Source organism: Acomys minous, assembly GCF_964271855.1.
Source record: "Acomys minous genome assembly, chromosome: 14".
Lineage (NCBI taxonomy): Eukaryota > Metazoa > Chordata > Mammalia > Rodentia > Muridae > Acomys > Acomys minous.
This window is the reverse complement of record NC_140496.1, coordinates 3,867,118-3,879,157: the sequence shown is the minus strand read 5'-3', so window position 1 is coordinate 3,879,157 and position 12,040 is coordinate 3,867,118.

Below are 12,040 nucleotides of genomic sequence, written 5' to 3'. Positions count from 1 at the left end.
GCATATATGCAGGAGCATGTGTGAACATGTCTTTGTGCAGGTGCTCACGTGCATGCACATGTATGTATGTATGTATGTATGTATGTGCACATATGTTCTTGCATGAGAGTTTGTGCTTGAACATATGTGAGAATACATGCATGTGTGCGTTTGTGTGCTATTTGGGTACATACATGTACATTGGTATACATGTATGCTTCCGTGCATGTATGTGAACATGTGCTCTTGTATATGCACAGCTATATAAACATGTATGTGCCATGTTGACCGGGCTGGTGCTAAAGTGAGAGGGTGACTTAGAGCAAAGTTCTCCCCTTTCACCTTGTTGGTCCCAGGATTGAACTTAGGCCGCAGGCTTCACGCGAGAGCCCTCGCAGGCTGCACCACCTCCCAGCTCAGCCTTTTCTCTTGGCCTCTGCAGGTGGCTCTTCAGGATTTCTCTTTTCCTGCGGACATGGTTTTGGATAAGTTTCAGTGAGAGTATGAGGTTATTGAAAATGACTCCCCAAAGGAGTAGTCACGGCCTGACCCAGGACAGTCAAGGCTGGGGTGCACTATGGAGCGCACATGCGCTCTTTTTAGCTAAGGCGATAGGCAGAGGGCCTTTTATCCTCTCATTTCAGTGTAAAGACTACATACATCCCCTGGGTATCATTTCGGGCAGAAAAAAGGAGTGGCCTGTCAATCAAAGAGAGCTTGGCTGCACACCCAGCGTCTGGCTTGGGAAGCACACTTGGCCTCCCTGGTGACATAGAGGCTGCAATTTGTCTCCTTGTCAGGAAGGTTCAGGCGCGGCTATAAATAGAACCCGGCCTCAGACAGCAGCTTCTTAATGAGGTCATCCCCCAGTCAGCAGCATTTCTTCTCTTGGAGGCTCTGCTGCTCTCATCCAGATTCGGTCCTTCTGTGATGCTGAGGCTGCTGAACGGAATCACTCCAGACTTCCCAGAACGGGCCCCGTCGTCACCCTCCTGGCCTTGGCCCGCTGTTTCCGTCTATCCCTGCCTGTGTACATATCTCTTTGTCTCTTTCTCTCTGTCTTTATTCTTGTCTCCATCTGCCTCTCTCTTTGTCTCTTTCTCTGTGTGTTTCTTTCTGGTTTTGTGGCTTTGGGAGCGGAGCTCAGGGCCTTTGCAAGCCAGACAAGCCCTCTGATGCTGAGCTGCGCCCTGCCCCTCGCTAGTTCTCTCCCTGTGTGTCCTGGCTTCTGTGTCTCTTCTCTGTGTGTCTCTATCTCTCTGAACTCATCTCATTGTCTCTATTTCTTTCTCTTTCTCGTTTTCCCGCTCTCTCCCTCTTTTAGTGTTTCTGTCCCAAGGCCTCTGTCTGTCTGTCTGTCTCTGCTCCCCACCACCACCACCACCACTTTCTCCCCCATCTGCCTCTTTCCTTTGCCATCATTTGCATACCTGCTCTCAGACTTCTGATGATGTGGGCCTGAAGGCTTCCATCACCTGTTCGACCACAGATGGGGGCCTCGCCTCATCAGGAGGCATCACAGCTGGCTTTCCCAGGACATTGTTCATGGGGCAGGAAGAAGGCTTGTGACAAGAGCGGGGAGCAGCACAAAACAGTGTAGGGAATGCAGCTGAGTGGGGAGGGCACCCCGTTACACACATACGCTGTGCCAGCTCCACACTGGGTTTCCGAGGCTCACGGGAGTCTCTCAGTCTGTGTGACCAGCGTGGTGCTGAGGAGGCCCCTCCCACCCAGGTCCCAGTGCCTACCTCTTTGGTCTGTCTGCCGTTTGTCCAATACTACATTGTTTTGACTTCTGTAGCTGTGTAGTACGTTTTGAAATTTAAAAATGTGAGACATCAAGCTGTTCTTTTCCAAGATTGTTTTGACTGCTCAGGATTTCTTGAGATTTCATATGAATTTTAGATTATTTCTATTTATGTAAAAATGCTTCTGGGTAGAGGGAGCCTGGAAATATGACTCCGAGCTTAAGAGCACTTGCAGCTCTTGAGGGGACTGGAGTTCAGTTCCCAGTACCAAACTGGGCAGCTTACAACCACCTGCAATCCTGCAATTCCAGTTCCAGGAGACCTAGCACCCTCTTCTGGCCTCCAGGGCCACTGTGTTGAACATGGACACACACACACACACACACACACACACACACACACACACACAGAGATACACGCACAGACAAATAAATAAATAAACAACAAACAAATGCAAACACAATTAAAAAAAAAAGAAATGTAACTGGCTATTGTGTGTTATTTTGTATCTTGCAACTTTGCTTAATTTCGTTGTTGTTGTTTGTTTGTTTTTGAGACAGGGTTTCTTTGTGTAGCCTTGGCTGTCCTGGACTCACTTTGTAGACCAGGTTGGCCTTGAACTCACAGAGATCCTCCTGCCTCTGCCTCCCGAGTGCTGGAATTAAAGGCGTGCGCCACCACCGCCTGGCAATAATTTTATTGTTTTTAAATAAGCAACAATTTAAACATAGCCTACTATTTAAGGAGAGAGTTAGCCAGTTATTGTGGCAGGCCAGAGAACCCAGGCAAAAGAAAAAAAAAACCCAAAACCCAACAATAACAACAACCAAAAACCTATAACTGAGCTGGAAAGTTGTGCCCTCATTTCTACGCTTGGAATAACTTTATAAAACGTTGCTATTGTCTTTTAAAAGTTTTGGTGGCCTTCAGTAGTGAGGCCACGCGGGAGTGCGGGGTCCCCGTGTCTCCCAACCCTCCTGCCTCCCCTTCTCAGGACACTGGGATTAGAGGTGTGTGCCACCAAGTCCAGTTTCTGCAGTGCAGGGGCTCCATCCCTCAGCGTCCTCCAGGCTAGGCCAGCGCTCGGCCAATTGAAGTCCATCTCCAGCCCTGCCTCATCCTCTAGATCTGAGAGTTCTGCAAAGACAGGAAGCGTGTTTGCCTCCTCACAAACGCATCTTACATGTGGCAGGCCGGCGCGCAGTTCCAAAGACTGTGTGATGGGAAATTAGAGGTGTAGGCCACACCCGCGTGTACTCAGGATAGCTCAAAGCTGAGCAGACCATTGCTGCCTCTTTCCTCCTCACTCCTGTCCGTGAAGTGGAAAGGTCAAAATCTACTGTGTGGTTATGCTAATTAAATAGTGGAAGATCAGGGCTGGAGAGATGGCTCAGTGGTTAAGAGCACTGACTGCGCTTCCAGAGGTCCTGAGTTCAATTCCCAGCAACCACATGGTGGCTCACAACCATCTATAATGTGATCTGATGCATACTGTATACATAATAAATAAATCTTTAAAAAAATAGTGGAAGATCTAGGTCAGACATGAACTTCACACCACACGCTTAGGGGAAAAACCTGTGTGTGTGTGTGTGTCTGTGTGTACAAGTGTGTATATGTACAAGTGTCTGTGCAGGTGCATGTGTGGAGGCCAGGTGTGTCATGTCAGGTCTCTTCTATCTCTCTTCACCTTATGTTTTGAGACGAGGTCTCTCCGTGACTTGTTTAGACTGGCTGGCCCGCCATAACGCCCCAGGGATACACCTGTCTGTGCCTCCCCGGCACTTAGATTACAAACATATATGACTGCTCTCCCTGGTGCCAGCCAGCAATCTATGCCAGGACCTCATGCTTGCCCAGGAAGTAGTTAGCCTCTCTCCAGCCCTGTAGGAGAATGCCTCATTGTGTCCTTAAGTGGATTTAGCCCTCACCAGCTGCCATTCTACGGTGTGGTGGTCGACAAAGTGTTCCCTGGGTCTTTGCCAGTAAAATCTTCCCCTCCCCCCTCCTTCTGGGACAAGTCTCCCGTCTGTAGGGTTTTCCTCTGTGACAATGTGTGTCTGTGTGGGTGGGCTAAGGACTCGGGCTTCTGCTACTGTCACCTTCATACATAGGCATCTGCTGAGACAGCTGGCTTACAACATGGCTTCTTGTCACGTGATTCCCATAGACTCCAAGTAGAAAGCCATTCTTGGCGTGTCAACTTTCTGGGCTCTGTCTGATCTACACAAAAGACATTCTGGGCTTTCTGGGGTATGTGCAGGGAGCATGCAGGCCCACCTGGACCCCTTGGCTTACCTGCCTGGATCTGGTCTGCAGTATTTCAGTCCAAAGGTCTCAGAGCCAGTCAGTCTGGCTCCCTGATGGAGCTTGTGACTCCATAGGTCCCACAGTGACAAGGGAGCCTAGGGCTTTCTGATTGGTGTCTGTGGAGTGGACAGGGGACAGGTGTTTTCATGTTCTGTATCATAAAGACATGGATACCTCACATTGTAAAAAGGAGCTGGCGCACAATGTTATTAATGCTTAGTTTGCGGTGAGTTAACCCCTGCAGCTCAGATGCTACTGGAGGAGTACAATTTGTCACCAGCGGGAACTAACTTGACCCATGGTTCAAGAAGTAACACAGGCACCCAAACACCCATAGAAAGAGGGAAGAGGGAACGAGAGAAACAAACAGGGACATCGTAAACGGTCCCGGCTGAGCTCTGGAGTGATGGTGCGTTTGTGTCCGCAGAGCCCTCCTCTCCTTATATGATCTGCAGGCTGGAGATGGGATTTGAGACGGAATGTGGACCTCCTCAGAGTGCAGCAACTCGGAACAAAGCTGAGTGACTCAGGTCCTGTCGCTCCTTGGCTTCTGAAGAGGCCACCTGAATGAACCCCAGTTTAAAGGAGCTCCCGGGTCGCGCCCCTTCCCAGGGCCCCTGTGAGGATGTGTTCCCCCGACACAGCTGTCTAGCTCTCCTGCCCGTTTCCTCTTCTGCCAAGGAAGTGTTGTTTGGTTGGTTTTTGCTCTTGTTGCTCTGGCTCTGTCTAATCTTGCCACCCGGCCTCTGGCTGTTGTTCATGACGTAGGCTGCATGTACATGAACTCAGGGTGTTTATTTACTCACACTTCAGGTTTTATTAAAAGTATTTCTTGTTGGTCTGATGTATTTTGATGCTATTTAATAAAAGGCTGTCACATCTGGGCAGGGCAGTGAGGTAGGCGTGGCTACAGTTCCTGGGCTTGTGGGAGACAGAATCCTGGGAGGAAGAGAGACCAGAGGAGAAGGGAGGAGGAGAGGAAGGCCGCCATGGCTTAGATGGAAGAGAAGCAGGTGGCTGGTGTGGACGGAGGATTCAGTCCTGATGAAGAGCATTAGCAAGTATATGGATTATGGATGGGAGGGAGCTTGATAGAAGTTATTAGAAGCAGATGGCGTGGGATTGGGACAGGGATCCCATAACTGCCTCACTATGGGAAGTAGTTTAGAGGATTGATGTCTGCTCTGCCCCAGGTTAACTAAGGATATTTTTAAAATATAACAGGTGTCTGTGTCTTGATTGATTGCTAGCAGGTTAAACTGCCATAATAATTATAGGCCTGATAATAAACATTACTAAGCAATAGTGGTAAATTAATAACTACAACAATTTCTTCTAAAGTCTCCTCCATTAGCCGGGCGTGGTGGTGCACGCCTTTAATCCCAGCACTCAGGAGGCAAAGTCAGGTGGATCACTGTGAGTTTGTTCAGGACAGCCATGGCTACACAGAGAAACCCTGTCTCAAAAAACAAAAAAAAAAAAAAAAAAAGAAAGAAAGAAAGAAAGAAAGAAAGAAAGAAAGAAAATCTCTTCCACATTATAAATTTGAAGAGCACACTAGGGCGCCAGGACGAACTGTCCTTCCTTCTCCCTGGTTCTGTTCAGACTATTTCCTCTATAATAGGTGCTGAATATAAATGGAAGGAGGGGAGAGAAATCATTGAAATTTTAAAATTATCGAGACTATTTTAGCATATGAACTCATTGCCCTGTTCCATATATATAAAATATGAACAAATATTAGTTGGGCAAAATTTCTTTGTGTAGCATTCTTCCACCAAATGCTTTATAGATCAATGCACACAGTCCTTAGTCCATAGATAGTGCACTCACTCTCTGTCTTCTCTGTGGTTGTGCTTTTGTTCTGTTTTATTTGTTAAAATAATTAATTCCGAGAAAGCATTTTGTGTAGCCCAAGCTGGCTCAGAACCTAATATGTAGCCAAGGATGACCTCGAACTCCTTGGGCCCACCCCATCTCCACTTTCCAAGTGCTGGGATACAGTTATCTGCTACCACACTCCCATGTCTCATTTCTTTCTTTTTAAAAATCTTTCTCCAGCGCCAGTGAACTGGCCAAACGGCTCAGGTGGAGGAATCCTATGGCCAAGGCTAAGGCCTTGGCTTCAACCCCTGGGACCCACATAGTGAGAGAGACCAGCTCTCATGGGCTCCGTGTGCCCGCTGCCTATGTACCATGACTCGTGAGCACCCTCTCCATGCACACACTAAGCAAATGCAGCAATACTAATAAACCCTTGGTCTCTAGTGTCAGAAAGTCCATCACTTCGCTGTCTTTGTCTCTCACTAGGGCACCTGCAGGAGACACTGAGCGTTTCCTGAGCCCAAACGGTCTTTTCTCCACGTCCTGACATGGCGGCCTGCCACTGGCCCCTCCCCTTCTCCCTCACCAGGTGGTTTACTTCTCCTTGACCTGGACATGCAGCACTTAAGTCACACATGGCTGTAGAACTCCAGCCATTCGGCAGCTGCCACCACACGAGTGACAGGCCTGGGGTGGAGAATTAAAAGGCAATTCCTTGCCCCCACAGAGCACTCAGGTTTGATATCCATGTTTGTTATTGTTTGCATTTCATAGCGGAGGAAGCCAGAGCTCTTAGAGGCTCAGCATCCTGCCAGAATGTTCCTGGCCAGTGAACAACAGGGCCAGAGTTCCAGTGGTCCCCACCTCCATGTCACCTCCAGACCCGGCGTAGGGGGATAGGGTTGCCAGGCTCTCAGTCTCAAGGTTTGCCCTTTGTTTCAGTGAAGGTGCTGCTGTTAGACTCAATCGCATCCTATCATCCCATTGATTTCCTGTCAGAGGACACTGAGTGGAGACAAGGGCGTGGCGAGGCCAGGTGTGGTCAGGAAGAGGAAGCCGGAAGCCCAGACCAGACCAGCAAACGGGTTTCCATTAAAGCAAATGGTCAGATGGAATCAAAGGGGAGCCAGAGAGCTGTGGGCAGGAAACAGCATAGGAGAGGAGATGGGCAAACCATGCATGAGTCAAGGTCAAAAACTAACCGAGGCAGGCTGAGCAGAGACAGACATACAGTCAGAGTCGGGTAGCTGAAGAATCTGACAGCAGGGGACCCCTCGGTTGCCTGGATGGGCGAGTACACCACCACATAACCCTGAGTAGGTTTAGGAAAGCAGGGGAGGGGAGGGGGAGCAAGGAAGAGGGGAGAGAGATCATGAGAGTGAGAGGAGGCGTCAGAGAACCCTTCATGGTCCCAGAGACAGGCAGCAAAAGGTGGCCCGTCTCTGACTGACTCAGCTAGACTCAACTGGCCACCGAGCCCCAGGAATCCCCCTATCTTTGCCTCCTAATACTTGGATAGAGGCATGCTCTGCCACGGTGACACTCCTCCTGTCTCAGCCATCCGAGAGCTGGGATTACAGTCATGCACCACCATGTCTGGATTTCCTCTACTCCCCACCCTCGTGACAGACAGCATTCTGACTGGACCACTAGTGGTCAGGTCCCCATCCATGAATGAAACCACCCTGCCTAGGTTGCCTAGGTTGCCTGGCCAGAACTTACCCGGAGTCAGGGCCCATCCATCGCCATCTCCCAGGCCAGACTGTGCTGCATGAAGATCAGACAACAGAAATGAGAGGATGCCACAAAGACACCGGGCAGGGGGTGGGGGGTGGGGGATGGGGGTGGGGGAGGGGCTACTGCAGTTCCTCTAGCCCCAGTTTGATTCCTAGGACCCACATTAAACAAACAAACAAATAGGCACAGTGACACTCTTACGATGCCAGCACTGGGGAGGTGGAGACAGGAGCACACCTGGAGCTCATTGGCCAGCCAGCATAGCTGAGTCTGTGATCCTGGGGCCAATGAGAGATCTTGTCCTTTTTTTTTTTTAAAGTAAGGGCTGGAGAGATGGCTCAGAGGTTAAGAGCATCGGTTGCTCTTCCTAAAGGTCCTGAGTTCAATTCCCAGCAACCACATGGTGGCTCACAACCATCAATAATGAGATCTGGTGCCCTCTTCTGGTGTGCAGGTGTACATGCAGGCAGAGCACTGTATACATAATGAATAAATAAATCTTTTTTAAAAATCATGATGGACTTGGGAGGCAGAGGCAGGCGGATCTCTGTGAGTTCGAGGCCAGCCAGGTCTACAAACCGAGTCCAGGACGGCCAAGGCTACAAGAGAAACCCTGTCTCAAAAACAAACAAAAATCCTCAAGATGGAGAGCAACTGAGAAAGATAGCGAGGTTCATCTCTGCCTCTGTGAACACGTTACACACCAGCTCACACGGTATGGACACATACACACAAAGCTAAAATATGATTCTTGGGGCTGGAGAGATGGTTCATCAGTTGAGTTGTGTCTGCTCATGGGGCAGTGGTGGCATGCACCCTCAGCCCGAGCCCTTGGGAGGCAGAGGCAAGCGGGTCTCTAAGTTTGAAACCAGCCTGGTCTACAGAGTGAGTTCCAGGAGAGCCGGGCCTATGCAGAGAAACCCTGTCTCAAAAACAAACAAACAAACAAAGCCAACAACAAAACAGTGTGGTGTGTCTGTTCTCAAAGAGGACTTGAGTTTTGTTCCCAGCACCCACATCAGGCAGCTCACAGCTCCGGGGGACCCAGTGCCTTCTCCTGGCACCTCCAAGCAGCTGTATTCAAGCAGGTACAGACACACATGCACACACATAAAAATTCTTAAATATGATCCTTATGCACCAGACGACAATGCTTCGGGTAAGTGGCTAGACTTTAACGTTACTAACTAGCGACTGTTCTCTGGAGAGGATGTCGGCTGCTCGTTGTGTGGACACTGATGGTGGTCCCTCCTCAGCCCTGCCAAGAGGAGCTCTTGCTTACAAGGTGCAGACATGAGACAGGCACCCATGAAGAGCTGCGGAAAGCCACTGGCTCCTGGGCTATCCGTGTCCGGTTTCCCCGAACCCTCCCACTTTGCAACAGAACCAAACAATAACTATTAAAAAAAAAAAAAAAAAAAGAACTCAGAGTGATTCTACACATTTTCACTTAAAATTTGTTTTAGAATTTAGTTGAGAATTTAGAATTTATATAGTTGAGACCACAACATCAACTTTTACTGAGAAAGCCTTAAATTCTGTTCAACTGCAGCTTGAATTTGAAAAGGTTTTGAAGGCAGCACAGTAGGGCCACTTTATCTCTACCTTGCTGTATTGGCGGGGGTGGAGGGTGGGGGTGGGTGAATTATTTAAGTCATTTGTGCTGTCTTTATAGGGGAGGTAACACGAGCCGCCTCTTGAGGGTTGTTAGGACACCTGAGAGTAAAAGCCATGGTATCTGAAGTGCTCAGAGTGGCAGCCTACTTTCCCCTCCTTTCGTGGCTATGGTTTGTGAAGCGTTGACTGCTAACATGCTCAGCCCAACTGTTCACCAAGAAATGCCCGAGATAAAAGTGGGAAGACAAGTGTGGGGCTTTGGTTCAGTATTTCTCACTGTTAACATCCATATGTGTAAAAATGCGTATATCTGAACCCTTTGGAAGGACGGAGATGCCTCCTTCTCAGATCGTAAGGACTACACAGGGTTCTGTGTGACAATGTGATTTCATACTGTTAGTCCTAGCCATGTGAATATTGCTAACTTGCCTCAGCTGCTCCAAAGACCAGACTCTTAATTTTTTATTTATTTATTTATTTATTTATTTATTTATTTTTGGTTTTTTGAGACAGGGTTTCTCTGTGTAGTCTTGGCCGTCCTGGACTCGATTTGTAGTCCAGGCTGGCCTCGAACTCACAGCGATCCGCCTGCCTCTGCCTCCCAAGTGCTGGGATTAAAGGCGTGCGCCACCACGCCTGGCTTGACCAGACTCTTAAAAACGCACTAGACCAGACTCTTAAAAATGCACTAGAAAGACAGGCTGTGGTGCACGCCTTTAATCCCAGCACTGGGGAGGCAGACAAAGGCGGATCTCTGAGTTCGAGGCCAGCCTGGTTTATATAGAGTGAGTTGCAGGACAGGCAGGGCTACACAGAGAAACCCTGTCTCAAAAAACAAACACGAACACGAGGAGAGGAGCGGAGAGATTGCACAGCGGGTAAGAGCTCTGGCTGCTCCTGCTGAAAATGCAAGCCCAGCTCCTCGCTTCCACAAAATGGCTCCCAGCTGTCTCCAGCTTCAGTTCCAGGGATACAACACTGTCTTCTATCCTCCACAGATACGGCATGCATGTGGTGTGCTCAGACATGCAGGTAAACCACTCAGACACATAAAAAGAAAATAGAGACTTTTAAAAATACACAAGTGGTGACTTGGGAAAATGGATTATAGTACCGACACTGGGACACATTTCTTTATGAAAGTAACAATTATTGTTGTTTCTATGGTTAACTGAGGTAGAATCTTACGCTGTAGGCAAAACTAGATTGGAATTCATTATATAGACCATGCTGACTTCAAATTAGCAGCAAGCCTACACCCTCAGCCTCTGGAGTCCTGGCTTTTCAAGTGGGAGACTCCAACCCTGGCCTGAAGGTAATTCTTAAAGTGGGATAAATCATTTTTTTTTAAATTCTGTGCATGTGGGTGGGCACATGCGTGTGAGTGGAGGTTCCTGTAGATGCGGGAGGTATCAGGTCCCCTTGAGTTCTGTGGAGTTCTAGGCAGTTGTGAGCAATTCAGCCTGGTGCTGGGAACTGAACCTGGGTCCTCTGCAGAAGCAGCAAGTGCTCTTAACTGCTGAACCATCTCTCCAGCCCTTGGAGGAGTCACTCTTAGAAACAACAAATACACCGAGATTCTAAAATCAGAAGAAAATGAATTCTGTTTTGTTTTGTTTTGTTTTTTGAGACAAGGTCTCTCTGTGTAGCCTTGGCTGTCCTGGATTCACTTTGTAGACCAGGCTGACCTTGAATTCACAGAGATCCACCTGCCTCTGCCTCCCAAGTGCTGCGATTAGAGGCATGCGCCACCACCAGCTGGCTTCTGTTATTAATTTTGTAAACTGAAAAGAAAAGTGTGTGTGTGTGTGTGTGTGTGTGTGTGTGTATACACTGTGTGTGGAAGCACTTTTGTGGATGTCAGAAGATAACTCTGTGGAGTTGGTTCCCTCTGTCCACCTTTCCCAGGGTTCAAAGGTTAGAGTTCAGGTAGCCAGGCTGGCTCAGCAAACGCTCCTGCTCGCTGCCACCTCACCGGCCCGCAGAAGTGTGGCGGTAATGTGTGAGACACACCAGAGCTGGCTGGAACTGCGTGCGCTGAGCTGCCCTGGGTGGGCTACAGAGTGGTGGGGACAGAGGACATGGGGAGACTCCCGAGTGGTTTTTGTCTGTTTGAGGAGTCCGGGTTCCTCTCTGTGGCCCAGGCCGCCTTCTTACAGCACCTTTCCAAACACTGGGGTTTTACAGTGTATGCTACACACTCGGCCAGGCTAGGAGTGGCCTCACACTAAGTCTTGCTTGTGCAGACACTTGGCTAGAAGGGCCACCTTGACCAAACCTAAGCAGGATGCCTTGGTCTGAAAATGACAAAGTGAAACAAGTCACTTACTATGCTTACTATGGAATCAGGAGGCCTTTAAGAGGTCTGACTTTGCTGGGCGGTGGTGGTGCACCCCTTTAATCCCAGCACTTGGGAGGCAGAGGCAGGAGGATCACTGTGAGTTTGAGGCCAGCCTGGTCTACAAAGCGAGTCTAGGACAGCCAAGGCTACACGGAGAAACCCTGTCTCGAAAAACCAAAACAAACAAACAAACAAAAAGAAGTCTGAATTCCAGTGTGGTATGGGGCTGGGCTAAGCTGGACAGCTCAGTTTAATTTTAGTATATGTGCTGCCGAAGCGAGCACAAGGACAGCTGAGTTCAGCAGAATGGATTTTTTTTTTTCTTCTTCAAGACAGGGTTTCTCTGTGTAGCTCCGGCTGCCCTGGAACTTGCTCTGTAGACCAGGATGGACTCAAACTCAGAGAGTGCTGGGATTAAAGGCCAGTGCCGGGGCTGGAGAGATGGTTTAGTGGATAAGAGCAGTGTCTGCTCTTCCAGAGGTCC